The sequence below is a fragment of the Macaca thibetana genome, chromosome 8 (genome assembly GCF_024542745.1).
Source record: "Macaca thibetana thibetana isolate TM-01 chromosome 8, ASM2454274v1, whole genome shotgun sequence".
In the NCBI taxonomy this organism is placed as follows: Eukaryota; Metazoa; Chordata; class Mammalia; order Primates; family Cercopithecidae; genus Macaca; species Macaca thibetana.
Window position 1 is genome coordinate 15,218,006 of NC_065585.1, and position 22,014 is coordinate 15,240,019.

A 22,014-nucleotide genomic window follows, 5' to 3' on the forward strand; every position below is an offset into this window, starting at 1 on the left:
AGCCTGGGCGACAGAGCGAGACCCTGTTTCTTTTGTTTGTTTTTAGAATTAGGTTCTTGCTTTGTCGCCCATGTTGGAGTGCAGTGGCACTCATAGCTCACTGTGGCCTTGAACTCTTGGACTTAAGCCATCCTCCTGTCTCAGCCACACATGTAGTATGTTACTAGACCTGGCTGTTCATTTTATTGTTTTTATGTATATGGGTCTTGCTGTGTTGTCTCGTCTGTTCTCAAACTCCTGGTCTCAAGTGATCCTCCCACCTCAGCCTCCTGAAGTGTTGGAATTACAGGCATGAGCCACTGCACCTGGCCCCTGTCTCTTAAAAAAAAAAAAGACACCACTTCTCAAGGATGCTGGGAAGTTGGCCAGTGCATCATTCTGATGGTAATGTTAATTAGAATGTATCTTTGGACAAGAAATTGGCACTAGGTATAGAGACCTTGATGTATCCTAAACATTTTTAAGTTATTTCAACAAAGATTTATGTTCATAGCTAAGATAATTATTCAAGGTGTTCACATGGCCCTCTGTCCAAGGGGTGCCACACCTGTGGGTATATCAGGCATGAGATAGACATGTCACATTTGAGAAGATTGTCTGGTGAATGGAGCGATTCTGGGCCTTCTGGCCACATCTTGGAGCCAGGAGTTCAAGGTTACAGCAAGTTGCCTGGTACATAAACCCATACTGGCACTTATGGCATGCCAGGACTCTGGAGAGCTCCTGTGAGGACACTCTGTCCGTGCAAGTGGTTACAGCATGGTCTTGTCCAGACTGAGCTCCAGACTCCAGGCATCCCCTGAGGTGATTCCTTTCGCTTACTTGCCCACCACTCCAGTCTGACAGAAACTGATCTGGTAGTCTCATTTGAGAAATTTGGGGCAAGGGTGCCTGGCACTGGCTTAGGTATGTTTTTGTGCCTTAATGTTCAGGGATTATATTTGTCAGTAGGCAAGAGTGTGACCCTTGCGTGCAGGGACATGTGTGTGCACAGCCAGGGTGTTTGCTTGCTGGGGTTCTTAAACCCCAACCCAGGCAGAGCTATATTGTGTAGTTGTTGAGGTTGTGTAATAAAGTAATAGTTCATAAACATTTTTATATTAGACTGGGATAACTTTTTCTAATCTCACAAAGTCTTTATGTGCTTATGGAAGTCTTGGGCATAGCATTGTTTATAAGAGCAAAAGGTTAGAAAAACCGGAATATCCAACAGTGAGAAAATGCTTGAAAAAATGTGGTATAACCATATGATGAGTTGGTATGTAAAGACTAAAAGTGGCATTTTGGCAGAGTTTTTAATCATGTGAAAATATTGCTCATGATATCAATGATAAAAAGCAGTACAAATACAAAGAAATGGTGTTAAATCATATAAAAATATACATAAAAGAAATTAGAATAAATTGTTAAAGCTTTGGTTGTGGGATTATAGGTAGTGGTGCTTGTTTCTTTCCACTTTATGTATTTTTTATAGTGAATATGTTTTACCCTTATAATAAAGGGGAAAATTAAGGTTGTAAGAAATTTTTAGACTACAAAAATCAAGTCATGTTCTGAAAACCTGGCATTACCTAGGCAACCATTACTGGCAATTTACTTTTCCCTGGAGGTAATTTAAAAAAAAGGTTTAGAGATAATGAGAAATGTTGGTATTTCAGATCTTCTGGAGCATGGGTTTACAACAGATATTAAGAATTTCTTGGCCATGCATGGTCCAGGCTCATGCCTGTGATCCCAGAACTTTGGGAGGCTGAGATGGGAGGATTGTTTGAGGCCAGGAGTTCGAGACCAACCTGGTCAACATAGCAAGACCCCATCTCTATTTTATTTAGAAATGTTTTTTAAAAACTTTATAAAAAAGAATTTATTGATATTGTATTAATATTTAGTATTAATATTTGCACAATATTAAGATTTATATGTATCATATATGCCTTGATATTTGTTCTTATATAGAAAATGTAGTTCTAGGTATATCAAGGTGGGAGGCTCTTAATGTAACCATTGTACTTTCTTCTGATCAAACTGTTTTGTGATAGTAAGCATGGTGTAGGATGACATAGAGGAAGCCTCAGGCGTTTGAGTTCTGGTGCGTGTTAGACATGGTTTTCTTAAGAGTACTATACTTGAGATTTAGTGCCAGTAGAGAGATGCACATTATTGTAATTTTAATGTTAAATACAAAAGGTAATGACCATGTTGAGCAAAACTAGCAGTTCCATTAATCTACACACTTTGAGTTCATTTTTGCTCTTTTACAAAGGAAAAGGATGCATCGATAACCGAATTTAAATAAGTGGAAATCTGCATTTTACAAATAAAGCATGCTCAAATAACTTAATTTAAATAATTAGAAATACAACCCAAGTCTATCTCATTTCAGAACCAGTTCTCTAAACCATTTTACTATATTTGCTTTTTATTATTAGGGAGTATACATTTTTTTCATAATTTATTGTTTTGCCTCTCTGTTACAAATTATCAAGTTATTTTTTTCTGTTGTCTTGTGATTTATATACACTCCCATGAACTATTTTAAGACATTTTGTTATCCTTTATCTTTAATTTTTACATGATTGATCTTTCCATTTAAAATTTCTTATAGTGCTTTATATTTTAGCATGTTATTCCTCCAAAGATAAGTAAGATTCTTTGTTCTATTTTCTGAGATTTAGTTTTGAGAAATTAAACTCAAATTCATGTGTAATGTATAGTTTGAGAAGGGTCTATCTTAGTTTTCTGTGGAGTTATTTCAACACCATTTAGTTATTTATTTATTTTTTGAATAGAGTCTCATTCTATCACCCAGGCTGGAGTGTAATGGCGTGATTTCAGCTCACTGCAGTCTCTGCCTCCCAGGTTCAGGCAATTCTTGTGCCTCAGCTTCCTGAGTAGCTGAGATTACAGGCATGCACCACCATGCCTAGTTGATTTTTGTATTTGTAGTAGACACAGAGCTTCTCCATGTTGACCAGGCTGGTCTCAAAACTCCTGACCTTAGGTGATCCACCCACCTTGGCCTCCCAAAGTGCTGGGCTTATAGGCATGAGCCACTGCACAAGGCCAGCAGTGAGATTTATGTACCATCATATGAAATACTACAAAGCTATAGACATGGTTGACAGAATGGTCTGAAGTCATAACTCATGTCTTGCTGGAGGCAAGTACATTTTAGCACTTAACTTGAAGAATCTCTAGGGTTTGTAGATTTTAGGTGCCTGGATTGTCCAATTTAAATATTAGTTCATATTTACTACTTATGACCTGATACTTGATTTCTTTTTTTTTTTTTTTTTTTTTTTTTTTTTTTTTTTTTTTTTTTGAGACGGAGTCTCGCTTTGTCGCCCAGGCTGGAGTGCAGTGGCCGGATCTCAGCTCACTGCAAGCTCCGCCTCCCGGGTTTACGCCATTCTCCTGCCTCAGCCTCCCGAGTAGCTGGGACTACAGGCGCCCACCACCTCGCCCGGCTAGTTTTTTGTATTTTTAGTAGAGACGGGGTTTCACCATATTAGCCAGGATGGTCTCGATCTCCTGACCTCGTGATCCGCCCGTCGGCCTCCCAAAGTGCTGGGATTACAGGCTTGAGCCACCGCGCCCGGCCCTGATACTTGATTTCTAAGGATGAATACAGTTACAAGTGTTTTATTGTGTCTTGATTTATTAATTAAAATTTTATTTTAGTAGATTAATAATTATTTATTGAATTAATAATTGAATTTTTCCTCATGGTTTTATGCAAAGTAGCCCTGTTTTTTCTGCTATTGTTTATAAAAGTGGTCAGTCAAGCCACTTGTTTTGTTTATTTCTGGGTGCCTGCAGTGGCCCTTAGGGAAGGAAGTTTTATCTTTGGCAGAAAAAGCAAAAAAGTGTTTATTCATTTCACTTCTGGTAATACTGATCCAAGGCAAGCTTTTGAGGAAAACTAGAGTGGTTAGGCTTTGAACGTGACTCCTGTTTGTGAACTAACTCATAGAGAAAAGTGAAAAATTGTAATCCCAGCACTTTGGGAGCCGAGGCGGGCAGATCACGACATCAGGAGATCGAGACCATCCTGGCTAACACGGTGAAACCCCATCTCTACTACAAATACAAAAAATTAGCCAGGAATGGTGGCGGGCGCCTGTACTCCCAGCCACTTTGGAGGCTGAGACAGGAGAATGGTGTGAACCTGGGAGGCGGAGCTTACAGCGAGCTGAGATCGCGCCACTGCACTCCAGTCTGGGTGACAGAGCGAGACTCTGTCTCAAAATAAATAATTAATTAAATAAAATAATAAATTGTAGACAACGTGAAGTTCTACAGCAGAAGTCTCAAACTGATGGCTATTCCACGTATAGCCCTTAGACGGTTTCATTTGGCCTATTGAGTGTGTCTGACTTATTTCATTAGTTGCTCATGTCTAAAATCTGTTTCACATGGATATTGAGCTCTGGATCACCTGTATTTTTAGCATGGCATGTTGACAACAGTGGCACCATTTAGATAAACACACCTGTTTGTTTGCCTGGTTAACACTTACCTAAGATGGCCCCAGCCAGCCAACTCCATATACATTTTTGCAACCTCTCTTCTAGTGTCTTGAATATGAAGTAGTAGTAGATCTGATAATGCTCAGGCAACAGAATCTTCCGCCTTGAGTTAGTAGGAAATAGTAGGCACAAGGATTTTGGGTAGTGAGAGTTTGGGTGGAATATGGGGTGTGCAAGAAAGTGTAGTCTGAATTAAGAAGGAACATCCAGTGAGGTAGGATGAAAAGGGATTATGGTATCATGGAAATCAAGTGTATTGACCTAGTTTCACCCACAAAGCAGAAACTGAGACTGGTGCTTTCTTACAGGTAATCATTTGCATACCTGTTAGCAAGAAACAGAAGTTGAAGGACTGGAACAAGTGAACTAGGAAAGAGGGAACGCCAATCCAAGGGTGCGTTATTGAGCTGCTCACTTTTGTGAGCACCTGGGGCTTGATCCTGAGGAAGCTCTCTGAGAAAGCAATAAAGATATGCCTTTTGCTGGGAAGAAGGTGGTATTTATTTGCTAGATCCCATCTCATTGGTCAAGGGTTGCCCATGGTGTTAACACCTTCAAATTTTCATGTTTGTTTATGTCTCTGGATAACTGAAGAATTCCTGTAGACATCTATTGCAAAGCCCCAGAGCAGAAAGTGAACCATAGATAGTACAGTCAGGAGGAGGTACCTCAGCTAGAGTGAAAACATGAGGCTTTTTCCTGATAAGAGTGATCCATACCTTCTTCTCCAAGGGGTTAATGTCTTTATTTGCTTCTTATAACCTTATTTGCACAGTTATACTCATTCTGAAGATTCCATTTTACCTAAAATTGTGTGTTTGAAATAGTAAAACCAAGCCTGGCATGGTGGCTCATGCCTGTAATTCCAGCACTTTGGGAGGCCAAAGCAGGAAACTCACTTGAGCACCAGGAATTGGAGATCATCCTGGACAAAATAGCGAGACCCTCTCTCTACAGAAATGAATGAATGAATGAATGAATGAATGAGTGAAGTAATAAAACCAATCCTAGAGAGGGCTTTGTGGTTCACTTGAATTTTGCCAGATGTGTCGCTGGCAAATAATAGGTTATTGTCATGGAATAAGGATTTTAGTACCTTGAGTAAAACTGATTATTAATACATTGAAACTGAATGAACTTAAACTGTGATAAGAATATATAAATATGCCTCTTTTGATAGTTGTAGGCCCCTGCTCTAAGACTAAAGAAGAATTACTAACTTTCCTTTTCTTACCCTTTGCTTCATAAGCTATGATGAGATTTGTGTACTTGTCTTTGTACACTTTGTACTCTCTGAGTATATTGACAGTGACAACTGGGTTGTCTTAACCTATTGTTGTTTTCAGGGCTTAATATGATGCCTTACTCTAAATAGGTCCTCCATAAGTGGTGGTTGAGTTAATCCAAGGAAGTAAATATATGTGTGTATGTATAAAATGTGCATGTGCATGATGGCATTTGTGAACTTCAAAGTTAACTGTAATAAAAACTTGTTTTAAAATATAATAATATTTTAGACTGTCTTCCTTTTTTTTTCTTTCTTTAAACAGATAGAAGGACAAGGACAGAATCACCAGCACTGGCTGAAGGTAAATATGTCTTTGGGGGAAATGATTATTCAAATGTATGATTTCAATAAAAGCTTATATTAACTACATATAATTTAAGGGAAATGTTCTATACACAATATTGAGGTAATAAAAATGTTGTTAGGAAATATCGATTGGTTAGTTTTTGACTTAGAGTAGGACCTGGTGGGGAAAATGTAAATTAATTAGAACTTTTTTTTAACAGCTTTCTTTCAGTAGGAGAGGTATGTGTTTTCCTTTGAATTAAGTCATTTTAGCTATCACCAGTATAGTTGATCAAGAAAGTTCTAAGCCATAATTTTAGTAGTTTAAAGTATATGTATGTACATATATATTTTTTTTCATTGAAAACAGAAGGGAAGACACTTTACACATAATCTTAAGAATTCTATCCATTATTAGTTTTGGTCCTTTTTTAAAAAAAATTTTTTTAGAAGCAAAGAATCGTTACCATAAAAGGTAGTTGCTGTTAAAGGGTCCTGAGTACTTAAACATTTGTAATTCTGCAATTGTTTTAATTATAACAAGTTATTAAGTATTGACAACGTAATTTTTTTTTACAGACAGAGTTTGTGTTCTTAAGCGAAAATGACTGGCTTAAAATCCCTTTCTGTGTTCTTCTTAGTTATAAACAGAGTATATTTTTTCAAAACTAGCTCATCAGGCCAGTCGTGGTGGCTCACCTGAGCCTGGGGTGTCCAGGTTGCAGTGAGCCATGATTGCATCACTGCACTGTAACCTGGGCAACAGAGCCAGACCCTGTCTCAAAAAACAAAAACAAGGGTGGGCACGGTGGCTCAAGCCCGTAATCCCAGCACTTTGGGAGACCAAGGTGGATGGATTACCTACCTGAGGTCAGGAGTTAAGAGACCAGCCTGGCCCACAGCCTGGGCAACACAGTGAGACTCTGTGTCAGAAAACAAAAACAATAAAAACAAAAAAATCCAGCCCATCATTTTGTTAGAGCTAGTACAACAGTTACTACTATGACAGTCCTTCAGAATTGTTATCACCTTGCTTACTCTGTATTTTACAGATCAGAGGTTCTGTATTTTTGTGCCATGAGTATTTTTTGTGCCAAGGACCTCTTTGGCAATCTTATGAAGCCTATGAATCCTGCCTCAGAATAATGATTCTAATAATGATACATGATTGTATGACGTAAACTACATAGGATTAAGAAGGAAACATTACATTGAAAAGCCATTAACAAATAGTAATATGTGTGCTTCTTACATTAATATGTGTGTTTCTCATGTTAGAGAATAAGCATTAGGAGTAAATATACTGTATATCATAATTTTAAGTAGATGTTGTATGCAAAAATTGTAATATGAAAATACCCATGGTTTCTATTAATGACAAATTCATAGGTTTTGTAATACTACTGTGGTTTGTTACTTATATTGTTGATTGAAGGAATTGTTAATTTTTGTATAGAGTTTAGTGAAAAGGTTCCCATCCATATTCACAGATCCCTGAATTCTCTATGGACCCCCATATTAAGAACCTCAGTTAGTGAAAATTCAGCTAGACCTTTCTGCATCATACTTCAGTAAGTGTAGCTTTTCATGTTCTATATAACTAATCTTAAAGAAGTAGTCACAGGCTGGGCATGGTGGCTCATGCCTGTAATCCTAGCACTTTGGGAGGCCTAGGCAGGTGGATTGAGGTCAGGAGTTTGAGACCAGTCTGGCCAACATGATGAAACCCTGTGTCTACTCAAAATACAAAAATCAGCCAGGTATGGTAGCACCTGCCTGTTATCCCTGCTACTCAGGAGGCTGAGGCACGAGAATCACTTGAACCGGGAAGGTTGCAGTGAGTGAAGATCTCACCACTGACTCCAGCCGAGGTGACAGAGCTAGACTCTGTCTCTCAAAAGAAAAAAAAAAAAAAAAAAAGTATCCTAATGGTGTAGGCTAGAAGTTTGTGAAATAGCTTTGAAGAAGCTTCTATTTGCTGGTCCATAATAACAGAAACAACAAATTTTGTGGAGAAAGGGAGTAGAAAATAAATGTTGAGCCTTGGCGAGTGCCTGCCTTCAAAGAACATGAAGTAAATATGTAAAAAACAAATATCAGGGCTGGGCGCGTGGTGGCACATGCCTGTAATTCCAGCACTTTGGGAGGCCGAGGTGGGTGGATCACTAGAGGCCAGGAGTTCGAGACTAGCCTGGCCCACATGGTGAAATCCCATCTCTACTAAAAATACAAAAATTAGCCAGGCATAGTGTGCGCACCTGTAATCCCAGCTACCCAGGAGGCTGAAGCACAAGAACCACTTGAGCTCGGGAGGCAGAGGTTGCCATGAGCTTAGATCATGCCACTGCACTCCAGCCCAGGCGATAGAGTGGGACCTTGTCTCAAAAAAACCGTCTTCCCAAAGCCCAAATATCAGTATGAGACACCAAAATTTTAAGAAGAGAAATGCCATCATTGCCATAGGAAGGATACAAATAGTAGTGCTCTGATAATTGTGTTCTGAAAACAAGAAAAAGGTAGAGACTTACAGAAAGTCACCAACTGTTTTGCAGTTCCATCAGTAGTATAAGCTGTATGGTGGTAAGTGTCAGCCTGATCTAGAAAGAGGCTGGAATGATGTCCCTGAATCCCAGTGTTTGCCCAGCAGCTGACAGCTGACTACAAATTGAATGGCAGGTCTGTTGAAGTTTGATTAATGGCAACAACAGCATTAACAATCATTTTAAAGGGGACATAGTGGGGAACCTGATTTTCGTTTTTGTTTCCTTCATTGTGGTGGTACTTGATTCTTTTGATGTGATCTGGCCCTGATGCCGTGTTTTAAAGAGATTCTCAAAAGCTGCACTGCCAGAGTCAGTGGATTAAGCCCCACATTTTTACTCATTTGCTGCTTTGTCCAAGTCAGTAAGTTTCTCTAGTCTTTATTTCCCTTCTTTCATAAAATTAGGGAGTTCAGCTCATTCAAGTCATTTCACAAACCCTTTAGTCTGGGCTCAGATTTTCTATCCTTTGTCATCCCCTTTCTCCATTTCTTTTCTCCGTTTTTTCTCCCAGCAACTTTAGACATGTGGTAGTGAAAGTCTTCAGAATCAAAATGGAGTTACTAATGTTAAGGAAACCCAGGGAAGCTGTGTGCAGAGCCAGGGAAGGCTGTGAAGAGTGTTCTCACACTCATATGCCTGATAATGAAAGAGACTACAAAAACCATATCCTTACACAAAGGCCATCACCACCTTGCACAAAATAATACTTCTGCAAGGACATCTGCCCAGCATCCGCCTGTTCAACCTCCAACTAGTGTCACCCTTGTTATCGATCTTTGTAGCTAAGGATATTTATTTCAAAACTATTATATAACCCTTGTTTTTCCTTTGAAACCTTTGTCTTCCTTTACCTCCCTAAATATGTATGGCATAGTTTACTATGTCATGCATATTCCTATTGCAATGCTCTGTTCTGAAATAAACTTTTCTTTGTTTTACTCTCTTTCTGTTATTTAGGTTGACAGTAAAAATTCAAAGTGGTTTAGTGATTTGGACTTTGATTTATATAAACATTTCCTTTTTATGTGCTTTGTGAAACTAAAAGCTGTAATAATTAATGGCATACTTAATTCAAAAAATTTGCATAAGCACATATTGTATTTGGTCCTAATAATGACCTCAACATTTCATTTACAATTAGCTTATTCCACGGTATTAAGAAAACATAGGTTTCTTCCTATTTTGTATAAATCAGCCTTTAGAATAAAATGAACCAGCTTTTACAAAATTATTTACAAAGGTATCTGGCCTTGTCATTTGTCATTTGAAAATAATTATGGGACCTGCTTTTTAAATTTACCGAGTGGGATCTCTTTCTGCTGTAAAATTTTACTTCTTTCTGAAGTAAAATTGTATTTTAAAAAAATGATATAATGAAAGGCCAGTCACAGTTGTTCATGCCTGTAATCCCAGCACTTTGGAGGCAGAGGTGGATAGATCGATCACCTGAGGTGTCAGGAGTTCGAGATCAGCCTGGTCAACATGGCAAAACTCGGTCTCTATTAAAAATACAAAAATTAGCCAGGCGTGGTGGCACATGCCTGTAATCGCAGCTACTCAGGAGGCTGAGGCACGAGAATCACTTGATTTGGGAGGCAGAGGTTGCAGTGAGCCGAGATCGTGCCACTGCACTCCAGCCTGGGGGACAGAGTGAGACTCCAAAAAAAAAAAAAAAGGCAAAGCAAAAATGTATATATTCAGTTATAATTACCACCTCCTTGGCAACATCAGAATGTAAATGAATGACCTCTGCTGGACTCTTTTTAGCACTGTAAGAGATACTGATTTATTAATGTAGAAAATTATTCAAGTACATATCTTTAAAATTCTATTACTAAGAGAAGAAAAATATGTTTTTGTATTCTGTTTGGTTATGATAAGCCTGGAGGAGATACATTTAAGATAATGATTTTAATTTTAGTTCCGTTAAATTAAGTTGAAGAACCAGGAAAACATTTGTGCCCTTCTGTAATTTCACTTGCATTCAATTCCGTTAGTGTACAAGGCTAGAACAGAAAGACCTGACAAACTGTAGAAAACTATTTAAGAACATTTCTTAACATCTGTCTTCTTTTCCTGATAAGCATACTTTTTTCTTTTTAAAATTTATTTTACTTTTAGCTTCTGTGTCCAACCAGCCATAACATACTGCTTTTCTTAAAAACGTTTTTTTCCAGTGAAATTTTTTTTCTAACTTAGAAGTTTTAGTACTAATTTCTTTTAGGAACACTTGAAATTTTTCTTAATTGTTTTTGGATGAATTGTATGTGCCACAGTAAGCGTTCATTTATTGACCTAACCTTAGCACTAACGTCATGCAGAGCCCTCTGTGGGGGGTACTTTGGAAACAGAAGTTAAGATCACACTCAGGGAAAAAAGTTTCCACTGCCCTTGGTTCTTTAGCCTATAATGTTTAACAAGGTATTTGTGATGAGTATTCCCTTAAAAAAAAAAAAAAAAAAAAAAAAAACTTTAAAAAAAGTTTTAGATGGGGACCAGGCACAGTGGCTCATGCCTGTAATTCCAGCACCTCGGGAGGCCGAGGCGGGTGGATCACCTGGTAAGGAGCTCAAGACCAGCCTGGTCAATATAGAGAAAACACATCTCTACTAAAAATTCAAAAATCACCTGGGCGTGGTGGCAAATGCCTATAATTCCAGCTGCTTGGGAGGCTGAGGCAGGAGAATCACTTGAACCCAGGAGGCAGACGTTGCAGTGAGCCAAGATTGTGCCACTGCATTCTAGCCTGGGCGACAAGAGCGAAACTCTGTCTCAAAAAATACAAATTTAAGGCCGGGCGCGGTGGCTCAAGCCTGTAATCCCAGCACTTTGGGAGGCCGAGACGGGCGGATCACGAGGTCAGGAGATCGAGACCATCCTGGCGAACACCGTGAAACCCCGTCTCTACTAAAAAATACAAAAAACTAGCCGGGCGAGGTGGCGGGCGCCTGTAGTCCCAGCTACTCGGGAGGCTGAGGCAGGAGAATGGCGGGAACCCGGGAGGCGGAGCTTGCAGTGAGCTGAGATCCGGCCACTGCACTCCAGCCTGGGCGACAGAACAAGACTCCGTCTCAAAAAAAAAAAAAAAAAAAAAATACAAATTTAGATGGAGTTTCGCTATGTTGCCCAGGCTGGTCTTGAACTCCTGGGCTCAAGCAATCCTCACCCACCTTAGCCTCCCAAAGTGCTGGGATTATAGGCATTAGCCACCCACCATGCCTGTCCCTACCTAGAAAATCACTTCTGAACTCTACTTAGAGGCTAAATTCTTGTTTGACATTACTAGATAGGAGATGTCTTATTTGTAACTTTGCAAATGTGAACATACATGATCTGATGGGTAACTTTTCTTTTGACCTCATTTGTCTGTTGTTTTAAGATACTTCATATATTTAATGGTTTGTTAAATAGCACAGGGATTGTGTTCAGTTTATTTCTAGGAGGCCAAAGAGAATTTAAACCAAGGAGGAGAAGTTAACAAATGGGTGAATTTCAGTTTAATACAAGGATTGTATGGTTTTCGAGGTTAGAATTCATGTCTTAATTGTGCTTATTCAGTCATTGGCTTAAGTTTCTGCAAATTTTTCTAAAAATTGACCAAAGTCTAAAATTTAAGTCATGCAGAGTATTTAAGCAATGGTGAGATGGCTACTTCGTGTGGATATGTTGTAGAATAGATTCATACTAAGGTTAAATAGTCAAGGGTGAGTCTTCCATTTGACTGTGAACTGTCCCTTCCTGGTCTGAGATTCTCTTGTTTATTGGGAATGGGATATAAAGCCATTCTGCCTGTTGTCTTTCGCTCTTCACAGTGGCTGTAGTGTTGAGAAGAGCCCCTAGTCAATCCCAGAAATTAAGGGATACTTAACTTCAGAGAATACCTTCTTTTAACTCAAATTATGAGAGAAAGCAGAACAATTTTTAAGAATCTCTAATCTATTTCAGTCATAGTGAGGTGACTAGGAATGACACTTTACTTCTATATGCCAAATTCTGGCAGATTTCCTTTCGATTGTAGGCCTCCTGTTTCCTGCACTTTCTCCTTTTCCTGTGAAATTTCCGAGGAGAAGAAAGAATGATGGACAGTTTATCCTTTCACTGCCACAGGGCCTGTTTCCTTGGCAGTCGGTCCTTAAGTTCCTTGCTCTTTTGCTGCTGTTTGGTGACTGAAAGAGGCACCAGAGACTCTCACTCTGGGGAGGTGGGTGGCATGTTTATAAGTAATGGATGGGAATGTCTCTGTAGCCCTTAGTTATTCTCTGTGCAAAAACAGAAAACTAAAATTGCTGCTTCTGAAGATGACTGTTGGTCATCAAGATTTTTAAGGATTTGTGCTCACATTGTGATAATGCATAAGAACATGAGAAACACCATTGGAGATTAGTTCAGAGGTGGTAAAGAGTATTGTGGGAAAATATCATTGCTGTCTAGGCTAGCTTTAATGTTTTAGCAATAAACCTTTGCCTGTTAACCTTGTCCTTGATTTTCTTGATGTTTATAGAGCTTATATTTGAATTATCCCTTCGTAGGTAAGACCAAGGGATTATGAACTTACTCCCTAATTTATTAAGTTACACTTTGTTTCATTTGACTTAAACCTACTCTATGGGATGCCCTTAGTTTACGTAATTTCTTTTTGGATAAATAAGCTGCTTTTTACTTGAATTGTTCATTATTCATTAATTTGACAAATATATATTGAATACCAGCTGTGTGATGGAATGTCTGTTAGAGGCTAGAGTTTAAAAAATGAAACAGATGTAGACTTCTTAAATGTTTGGAAGAACTTTCCTATAAAACTCATTGAATAACTGACACATTGTATCGTTTATAAATGGTCCCAAATAATAGAAAAAGTCTATGTATAAAAATAGGCTTGACAGCAAAACCAGACAGGACCAGAGAAGAAAACTACCGGTCAGTCTTACAAAATAATCCAAGGTGAAATGTTAGCAAAACCAAATCTAGGAATATATTTTTTTAAATGACCAAATAAACCAGGCACAGTGGCTCACGCCTGTAATTGTAGCACCTTGGGAGGCTGAGGTAGGAGGTTTGCTTGAGCCTGGGAGTTCAAGACCAGCCTGGGCAACAGAGCAAGACCCTGTTTCAAATTTTATTTATTCACCCTCATTCATTTATTCATAAATAAATAACCAACCAAGTAGACTTGATCTCAGGAATGCAAGAATGGTTTAGCAATAGAAAATGAATTTATGTAATCTGTCATATTCATAGATTAAATGACAAAATGATTGAAATTATAGAGATGGCAATTATATATTTAATGCAAAATCAAATCAAAATCCCATCAGAATTTTTTGTAGAATTTGACAATCACATGAGTGAATAAAAGGGCAAGAATAAGGCAATTTTGAAGAATTTTTATTTAAACAGTACGCACAGACCATGAAGATGAAAAACTGGGCTGTTACGAAAACACCATAAAGAAAGTTAAGATATGTTAGAGCCTAGGAGAAAGTATCTGCCTTGTATATAAGCATTAAAAGGTTGATATCCAAGATTTCTAAAGCTGCCAGGTGTGATGGCTCATGCCTGTAATGCCAACACTTAGGAGGCCAGGGTTGGGGAGGATTGCTTAAGGCCATGAATTTGAGACCAGCCTGGGCAACACAATGAGATCCTGTCTCCACGAAAAAAACAAACAGCAACAATATTCCCCCCACGCCCCTCCCCCCCACACAAATTAGCCGAGTGTGATGACACGGGCATGTAGTCCCAGCCACTCAGGAGGCAGAGGTGGGAGGATGGATTGAGCCAGGGTGGTCGAGATCGCAGTGAGCCATGAGCACACCACCATGCTCCAGCCTGGGCGACAAAGCAAGACCCTATCTCAAAATAATAATAATAATAAATATATATATATATATTTTTTCCCTAAAACTCAGTTTGAAAAAAGAGTGGTATGACAGTTGAAGTTAAGTTAGGAAAACTTACCACTCTGGATATTTCAAACAATTTAATATAGAAGATTGGTTACAAAGATACTAGAAAAGCTGGAAGAGCAAAAGGAACAAGGGAGAGAACAGAGTAGCAAAAATAAAATAAGAAATTGTGATACTGCTTTTGCCAGAGACAAGCTGCTGCCACCACTAGGCTTGAACCTACAGGCTGCACCCGTCCCTAATTAGGGTATTGGATACTATTCACACTGTTCCTACAACTACTAGCCTGTTCTAATCAGTAACTTCTCTCTTCCTCCTGTCTTCTCGCCCTCCAGTGCCTCCTGTTGACATAATCTAACAGGAGCCCAGCTGGCAAAGATGTCTGGGAAATGTCATTTGAATTCTCAGCCCCAGCAGTGCAGAAAGGTAGGAGTGGGGCTGAGAAACAACAGAAAAATAAAGACCATAGGTGGCAGAGGAAATGCATATACACTTCACAGATGGCCCATAAACATATAATACAAAAAGGTGCATATGTTTACTGATAAAAAATGACAAATTTAAACATCAGAGACATTTCAGACTCCAAAAATTAAACTTGAGGTTTTGGAGGACAGGAAATTGGAACTCTTTCTACCTGTGGAACAGAATTGATGGATGTACTTGGGAGAGCAATTTAGCACCATGTAAAAGTTACGGTTGCCTTTTCATTTTCAGATAGATGTCCTATAGGACTCTTGTACATGAGCTTAAGTATATATAGTGTGTGTATGGAGGTGTAAAGCATAACTGTTAATATTTAAAAGTGGAAAACAATCTCATCATTCAGTAGAGGAGTGAATAAACTGGTTTCTTTGAATAATCGAATAGTATGTAATAGCTAAAATGAATGAATATTAATAATTTTTAAAAACCATTGAGTGAGAAAATCGAGTTTTCAAAGAATATGCATAGTATATCATATATGCAAATTGAAAAGCAGAACAATACTGTATTGTTTATGATGAATATATAACTTTGGAGTAAAAAAATCTTAAAATATGTTTGGCAGGAAAACCATGCTGGGAAAAAAAAAAAGACCTAGTGTGATGACTCATGCCTATAATCCCAACACTTGGAGAGTCTGAGGTGGAAGGATCGGTTAAGGCCAGGAGTTCAAGACCAGCCTGGGCAAATAGGGAGAATCCATCTCTATCTAATAATTTTTTTTAAAAAAGATACTAATTATCTTCAGTGAGAGAGGAGGAGAGGGGAGGAAAGTTGATTGAAAGAGGTTGGGAGGTCAACTGCACACATAGAAAAGTAGCCCATCTAAAGCAACTGTTGCCAAATCGTTACAGCTTTAATCTGGGTGACAAGACTGTGAATAGTGTTTTTTTATTTTGTGGTTTTTTTTTTTTTTTTTTTGTATTTTATGTTGGAATTACTTCCTAATTTAAATAAATAGCAAACAAGAAAGAATTAAGAATCAGCCCCTCTGGGAAGCTTTTATTTACTTTACCAAAACTGGGTTAGGTATTCCGTTTTCTGTGTATTCAGAATGCCCTTTGCTCGTTTCTTTATGAAAGTATACCCACACTTGCTTGTCTGGTCTCTTCCACTTGTCTGTGAATTCCTCAGCACCAGATATTCAATATTCATCATAGCCATTGGCAGACAGGTGCTAAGTAAACGTTGTTTGATTTAGAACAACTACTACCACTGATACTGTAAAAGCTACATATATGGAAGTATCTGAGGCTTTATAATGAAACATTTAAAAAAACTGATCATCCATGTATTGTAGCATGTGTGTTAGAAAGAGGTAGGCACCTGAATTCCATTCTGAGCTTTTTTCTTGGGCATCTTTCAGTGAGACATACGTGTTCTCTCAGCATCAATGGCTTTACATTTTTGAACATTTAAAATTACTGATTCATACAAGAGTGTGCATACTTCATTTGTAAATTGTGAAGCCTAAAAATAAGACTCCCACGAATCCACCACTAATTGAGGAACTAGAATAATTCTCAGGTCTTTAAAGTTGCCCAATCCTATGATCATCTCCCCCTATAAATAACTAGTATCTTTAATATGGTGTTTGATTTAATGGTATTATATTGTGTACAGTTTTCCGATAGCATTATAATTCACTTACTCATTTTTATTGCATGTAGCTGCAGTTAATTTGTTTGCACAGTATTACAGTTCATTGTGTGAATATTGCACATGAACTTCAGAAGGAATATCAGACTGATTTCCCAAACTTGTCATAGTAGTTTACACTTCCACCCGATTGTGCCCATTGCTCTTGCATTTTACATCAGCCTAGTATGATTTTGAAATATATAATGAAACTTTTCTAAAATATTTCCATTTCTAGTCATTGAAACTATTGACGTATATTTATTTTACAGCATGATGTATAAAGAAAGCCATAGTTAAAAGCAGAACGCTACTCCACACACACACAAAAAAATAACAATTTTGGTAATTAAATGTGACAGTGGACTTGTGTGACTAGGCTTTTCTTTTGAGTTGTTGACATGAAATAAAATTTATTTTGCATTCATAGATTTTAAAATAATGTATACAAAATGAATTCAGAATACTGTATTTGTGTAATGATAACGTATTTTCAAGAGAAACTATCATAGTAAGTCCTTACAAAATAGGTCATTTTGAGTTGTGGTTTTGCATGTTTCCATCATATTCCATTCCAGAAATTTCTGTATTACTTGCCTTGAGCCTTTGTAGTAGCCCTTCTACATACTTTTTGTCTGTGCTTGATGCAAGCCATTGTAACAGGATGTGTTTCTGTGCTTTCATGGTCTAAATATGTGGCTCTGACAGTAATTTGCATTGGTGATCAAATTCTTCTTTTTCCTATCTCCTGTTATACAGAAGATTTTTTAACTTTTAATGCCTGGAATCATGGAAGAATGGCAGTAATCTTTGAATCAGACTCAAAGATACCATGACAATCTGATCTAATACTATTTTATTGTGTTTCACTTCCATGTAAGGAACAGTATTAGTCTCCTAATTTATTATATCCATTGCACATGGCCCAACAGAAATAGGTAGAATAAGATTTTTCATTCTATAATATGAAGTGTAAGTGTATCCATCCACTAGATGTCAGCATTAGGCAAGATGCAGTGGAATGGATATAGAATAATAGCCAGAAGCTCAGTAAGAGATTTAGTCTAACAAGTAAACTGACTTGCATAAAGTCACACATTTTATGATAGGAGTAGAAATCAAGCCTCCCAATTTTTATTCCTTTGTTATATCACATTTCTTTAAGTCAAGTGACTTAACTGCATGTAATTTAGTAGCCAAAATTAAAATATATGGATCTTAACATTTGCTAGGGCTTCATGGGGAGATTTTAGTACTACTGTGTTGATATTAACACTGGCACCCAGGAATACCTGAATCCTGTTGTACTGATCTCTCTGTCTCTTTCTTTACATTTCACAAAAGATGGAGAATCAAAGGATCACTTTATTAATAGCTAAACTAGTACTTGATAGCAGTGAGTTAGATAGTGTTAGTAAGGTTAAGGATTAAGCTGTTCTGTAGAACTTCCCTGATATCAAATTCCAACCAGGAAAGCAGAAATCATTTTAAAATGAGGAATTTTAATATATGTATTTAGTTCACAAGTGTTGGAAACCTGAGCCAAAAGAGACTGCTGAGGTAACTTAGATATTAATAGAAACCACAAGAAACAGCAATTACTTTTAGGGCTCAGGGAACAAAAGAGAAGAGATAGATTTGGGAGAATTTAGGAGCTTGAAGGAAGAACCCCATAGGCCTGGAGTCTCAGACCTTTGAAGGGGGCCACATTATGCACTGCTGCTGGGAGTTCCACAAGAAGCTAGAGCTTGGAGCCCTAGCTATCTTACCGCTGGAAGAAACTATGACGGGACTTCAAAGGTCCCTTTTGTTTTTCTTCTTCCCACCTTTTCATTCCTTTTGGTGACATTTGCTTGCTTCCTGTCTCCTCTCCTCTCCTCCCTTCTCCTCTTTTCTCCTCCCTTCTTCTCTCCTCTCCTCTTCATTTTTTTCTTTTTTTATTTTATCTTTTTTGGGACAGTCTCACTCTGTTGCAGAGTGTAGAGTGCAGTGGTGCAATCTTGACTCACTGCAACCTCCGCCTCCTGCATTCAAAAGATTCTCATGCCACAGCCTCCCTAGTAGCTGGGACTACAGGTATGTGCCACCACGCCTGGATAATTTTTGTATTTTTAGTAGAGATGGAGTTTTGCCATATTGGCCAGGCTGGTCTCAAACTCCTGACCTCAAGTAATCTCATCACCTCGGCCTCCCAAAGTACTGGGATTACAGGCGTGAGCCACCGCTCCTGGCCTGCTTTCAAGTGATGGTACAGTTTCTTAGAATCAGTTCAGTAAGCAGACTTTGGGCAATATTTGGTGAGGGTGGTGCCTTGAATATTTTCAGAAGTGTTACTGGGATTATTGATATGATTTATATCTAAAAAACAGTGTACATACCTTAATTTATAAATACTTTATTGATAAAAATGCTGACAATTACCTGAGCCGTCATTCAGCGAGTCTTAACCTTTTTGCTGGTGGAGGGTCTTGCCTGGATGTTAATGGCTGCAGACTGATCAAGGTAGTAGTTGCTGAAGGTTGGGTGGCTATGCAATTTCTTAAAATAAGACAACAATGAAGTTTGCCACATCAGTTGACTCTTCCAGGAAAGATTTCTCTGTAGCATGTGATACTGTTGGGTAACATTTCAACCACAATACAACTTTCAAAATTGGAGGCAGTACTTTCAGACCTTGCCAGTGCTTATCAGCTGTGTTGATGTAATACTCATTTTAACAGTCTAAACAACATCTTCAGAGTAGATTTCATCTCAAGAAACCATTTTTGGCTGGGCGTAATGGCTCGCGCCTGTAATCCTAGCACTTTGGGAGGCCGAGGTGGGTGGATTGCCTGAGCTCAGGAGTTTGAGACCAGCCTGGGCAACATGGTGAAACCCCATCTCTACAAAAATACAGAAAATCAGCTAGCTGTGGTGGCTTGCACCTACAGTCTCAGCTACTCAGTACGTTTAGGCACGAGAATTACTTGAACCCGGGAGCTGAGGTTGCAGTGAGCCAAGATCGTGCCACTGCACTCCAGCCTGGGTGACAAAGTGAAACTCTGTCTCAGAAAAAAAAAAGGAAAGAAACCATTTTCTTTGCTTACCCATAAGAAGCAACTCCTCATCCACTCAAATTTTTATCATAAGATTGCAGCAATTCAGTCACATCTTAAAGGCCCTTCTAAGATGAACTTCTACGCTAGTTTCTTGGTATTTCCACCACATGTGCCATTCCTTTCTCCACTGAAGTCTTGAATCCCCCTCACAGTCATCCGTGAGAGTTAGAAGCAACTTCTTTCAAACTCCTGTTGATATTTGACCCCTTCCCATGAATCACAAAGGTTCTTAATGGTGTCTAGAATGGCGAATCCTTTCCAGAAGGCTTTCAGTTTCCTTTCTCAGATCCGTCAGAAGAATCCATATCTGTGACAGGTTTAACTTTAAGAAATGTGTTTCTTAAATAATAAGACTTAAGAGTCAGAATTACTCTGTGATCCATCAGCTGCAGAGTGCATATTGTGTTAGCAGCATGAAAACAACATTAATCTCCTTATACATCTCCATTAGAGTTCTTGGGTGAGTAGGTGCATTGTCAGTGAGCAGTAATTCATTGAAATGAGTATTTTTTTCTGAGGAGTAGGTCTCAATAGTGGGCTTAGAATATTGTGTGCACTATGCTGTAAACAGATGTGCTGTCATCTAGGCTTTGTTGTTCCATTTAGAGACCGCAGGCAGAGTGGATGTAGTATAATTCTTAAGGGTCCTAGGATTTTGTTTTTATTTTTATTTTGAGACGGAGTCTTGCTCTGTTGCCCATGGAATGCAGTGGTGTGATCTTGGCTCACTGCAACCTCTGCCTCCCAGTTGAAGCAGTTCTCCTGCCTCAGCTTCCCGAGTAGCTGGGATTACAGGTGCCTGCCATCCTGCCCAGCTGATTTTTGTATTTTTAGTAGAGATGGGGTTTCACCATGTTGGCCAGGCTGGTCTCAAACTCCTGACCTCAGGTGATCTGCCCACCTCGGCCTCCCAAAGTGCTGGGATTACAGGCGTGAGCCACTGTGTGCGGCCTCTCTGTCTGTTTTTAACCATGTATTTTTTCAGCTAATACTTATGAATACCAACTACATCCCAGGCATTGTTCTAAGTGCTCAGGATAGAGAGTGTACAAAACAAAACCCCTGCCTAGTCAGAGAAAGACAAAGTAAATAGATAAGAGTAATAGGAATGTGTGTTAGATGGTACAAACCATCAGTTTGGGAAGGGGATAGAGAGGAGGATGGAAGGGGCATTTATAGATGGGTAGGTAGCTCAAGGATTCTCTCTGAAGAGGTGAGGCCTTACTGAGCAGCAGAAACTGCAAACAGGCTTTTGTGGTTAGATGTGCATGTGTGCAGTGGAGAGTGAAGGGATATGAGGCCAGAGTGTGTCCGGGGCAGATGATGTAAGATTTTGTAGGACCCCTGTATTAGTTTGTTCTCACATTGCTATAAAGAACTACCTGAGACCGGGTAATTTCTAAAGAAAAGAGGTTTGATTGGCTCATGGTTCTGCAAGCTGTATAGAAAGCATGGCTGGGGAGGTCTCAGGAAACTTTGAATGGCGGAAGGCAAAGAGGAAGGCAGCACGTCTTACATGGCCAGAGCAGGAGGAAGAGAGATGGGGAGGTGCCCCACCCTTTAAAAGAACCAGACCTCATTAGAACTCACTATCACAACAGCAGCGAGCGGGCAAAGTCCACTCCCATGATCCAGTCTCCTCCCAGCAGGCTCCTTCTCCAGCACTAGAGATTATAACTCGACATGAGATTTGGGCAGGGACGCAAATTCAAACCATATCATTCTGTTCCTGGCTCCTCCCAAATCTCATGACCTTCTCACATTACAAAATATAATCAGCCCTTCTCCGTAGTCCCCCAACTCTTAACTCATTTCAGCATTAACTCAGAAGTCCACAGTCCAAAGTCTCACCTGAGGTGAGACAAGGCCCTTCCACCTATGAGTCTTTAAAATCAAAATGAAGTTAGTTACTTCCAAGATACAATGAGGGTACAGGCATTGTTTAAATACTCCCCTTCCAAAAGGGAGGAATAGGCCAAAACAAAGGGGCTTTAAGCCTCATGCACATCTGAAACCTAGCAGGGCAGTTGTTCAATCTTAAAGCTCCAGAATAATCTCCTTTGATTCCATGTGTCACATCCAGGCCACACTGATGTAAGGAGTGGGCTGCTAAGGCCTTGTACAGCTCTGCCCCTCTTGCTCTGCAGGGCTCACCTCCCATGGCTGCTCTCAAGGGCTGGCATTGAGTGTCTGTGGCTTTTCCAGGTGCATGGTTCGAGCTGTTGTTGGATCTACCATTCT

The 22,014-nt window shown here is 39.1% G+C and overlaps 1 protein-coding gene across 13 annotated transcripts in view; it reads left to right on the forward strand.

Moving 5' to 3' along the window:
- Positions 1-22,014, forward strand: part of CYRIB (CYFIP related Rac1 interactor B) — a 174,259-nt gene that overhangs the window by 106,422 nt on the left and 45,823 nt on the right. For 7 of the 13 annotated variants that reach the window (XM_050801607.1, XM_050801614.1, XM_050801608.1 and 4 more), the window contains 2 exons: positions 4,838-4,923; positions 6,080-6,118. The gene's annotated coding sequence lies outside the window, so the exon portion shown is untranslated. Of the gene's footprint in view, positions 1-4,837; positions 4,924-6,079; positions 6,119-7,592; positions 7,674-22,014 lie in introns of all 13 variants that reach the window. The other 6 variants (XM_050801616.1, XM_050801619.1, XM_050801615.1 and 3 more) reach the window with 2 other exon arrangements.